The following is a 2,759-nucleotide window of genomic DNA, read 5'->3' on the forward strand; positions in this document are numbered from 1 at the left end:
TCCCTCTTCTCCACCTCTCCCTCTTCTCCATCCCACTTCTCCATCCCTCCTCTCCATCCCACTTCTCCACCTCTCCCTCTTCTCCATCCCTCCTCTCCACCTCTGCTTCTTCCAGACTCAGAACATCTACGTTAGCCATCGTTTCTGCTTCTTTTGACCTGGGGAGTGGGTGTTCACATCCTCAGAACTCTCTCTTGTTCTTCCCTGCTTTGCCTTCAGGTAAGCTGGACACTTTGACTTTTCTGCTTTTTTCTTTTCCTTTGCTTTTGGGGTTCAGGAGTTTCTGCTTCTGAGCCCCCAGACAAAACCTTGAGCTGTACACTTCACAGACACTCATGGTGGTTGGGTGTGTGTGTGTTTAGCTATTTGGTCTGCACCATGTCTTCCTTCTCTCCTGCTTTTCTTCTTCTTTTCTGTAACAATGTTAGCACCAGGTTCATTTTTCTTGAACTGTGGGTTTTCAATACTTCAATATTAAATAAGTAGTTACCAGCTACTCGAGGCAGAAGTGGTTTTGTTTTTCACTGTCTTAGAAAAATATACCCAATTTCTTGGTGATTCTTCTTCTTGTAGGTTGTTACGAAACTGAAATAATTGCAAATTACATGACTGTTTGGTAATTGTCTGCATGCTTACACGATTCTGTCAGGGCCCAACCTCCCTCAATAGCTTTTGCTATTTGCTCTTTTGTTTCAGGCTCCACAAAGCAATGACTTTGGATCTCCAGTGGTTAGGACGTGCACTTATGATGTAAACCACATTGTAATTTCCCAAATAGTCGTCCAACCCAGCTGTGACATTTCAAGGAAATAACATTTTTTTTTGAAGTGAGGCTTCTCTGAATGCCCTGGAACTTATTTTGTGGGCCAGGCTTGCCTAGAACTCATGGATCCATGCCCAGAGAATAACTCTTGTAATAAGCAAGAACAGTATTGCCAAGCAGTGCTCATTCATGCCTTTAATCCCAGCACTCAGGAGGCAGAAGCAGACAGATCTCTGAGTCCGAGGCCAAAACACTAGAAAAACACAGAAAAACACTATCTTAAAAAACAAAACAAAGAACCCAGGACCAGTATTAATTTTGAAATGTCACACTTTATTAATAGGTACAAACTTAAAATACATATATAATTTGCAAAGTATACAAGTCCCTGTTTAATATGTATAAGCCAATTATTTTTAGTAGACTTACACAACAACACAATCAATTTTTGAATATTTCACTAATGCAAAAAGGAACTCTATTCCTAGCTAGTTTTACCTGGCAACTTGGCATGGCCTGCAGTTGTCTGGGAAGGGTGACTCAGTTGAGGGACGCCCAGGTAAGACTGGCTTGTAGACATCGATTGTAGGGGGAATGTGTTGATTATTGATAGATGGAGAAGAGCCCAGCCCACAGTGGGCAGCTCCATTGCCTGGACAGGTATTCCTGAACTGTCTGAGAAAGCTGACTGAGCATGACCCGTGAGGGAGCCTCCAAGCAGTGTTCCTCCATGCTTTCTGCTTCAGGTTTCTGCTTGAGTTCCTGCCTTGACTTCCCTTGACTGTGACCTGGAACAAGAAGCTAGGTAAATTGACTCCTCCCCTAAGCTACTTTTGGTCAGGGTTTCATCCGAGCAATGGAAAGGAAATAGAATGCCCTGACCACCACCCCTCTGCTGCCCCTCCCCTGTCAATACTCCCAGGTACAAATCTTTGCCTGAACATGTATTTTCATTTTCCTTGTATATACCCAGAGTGGAATTGAGGAATCCTATAGTAAAACTGTTTCTGTGGTTTAGCCATTTAAGGTCTATTCTCCAAAGTGGCTGCACACAATGAATAAAGACTCCTTTTTCTGTTTATCCTCAGCAACACTTGTTCCTTCCTAATCGTTCATTGTAGACTCTCCAGTGAGTATGACTGCCTATCTGTTTTCATTGTCATTTCCACAATGGCAAATGATGCTGAGCATCTTATGTACTTATTAGTCACTGGCCTCTCAAGCCAGCCATTAGTCCCTCTCTCTAGCCATTAGTCCCTCTCTCTAGCCATTGGTCCCTCTCTCTAGCCATTGGTCTCTCTTACTAGTTCTAGCTAAGACCTCCAACACCGTATTAAATAAGAGCAGAGAAAGAGGACTTTCTGGGTAAGATGGTGGTCACAGCAGAGTAACAAAGGGAAGGGAATATTGCATCACTGGACCAGTTGTTTCCCGTCTCCAGGAGCTGCCTCCCCTCCATTAGATGGCTTGGACCACTAGATGCTGCTGCTATCATCAACGAAGACATCAGCCGACCAGCCTCTTCCAAAAGAATCTCCCACAGAAGCCTTGTCACTAGAAATCCTGTAGAAGAACCCCTAGCGACAGCAACCCTAGGACTTTACTGAACGCCCCAAGAAAGAACCCAAAAACATCACCCACAACCAATGCATAAGCCTTGAAGAGCATTGCAGGATTGCCTGCCTGGCCTGGCAGCAGCAAGGATGCTAAAGAGCGGCCAGCTCAGCCAGCCCCAGCCAATGTGTATACTTTTACACATGCTCCATTTCCCCAACCTCTCTTGAAGCTAAAACCACCGACACAATTCTGGACAAGCTGTAAGAGGAAGTGTGCTCATGACGTCGCTCTATGGGGTAACAACCTTTTACTTCCCATGAATCACTATCTGTGCTTAGTTTATATTGGGTGACCTATTCTTTCCTGTTTTTGAGTAAGATAAGCTTACATTTAATTTGGGGAAAGAGGTTTCAGAGCCTGGCATAGTCTGTAAACATCT

The sequence above is a fragment of the Microtus ochrogaster genome, unplaced genomic scaffold (genome assembly GCF_000317375.1).
Source record: "Microtus ochrogaster isolate Prairie Vole_2 unplaced genomic scaffold, MicOch1.0 UNK3, whole genome shotgun sequence".
In the NCBI taxonomy this organism is placed as follows: domain Eukaryota; kingdom Metazoa; phylum Chordata; class Mammalia; order Rodentia; family Cricetidae; genus Microtus; species Microtus ochrogaster.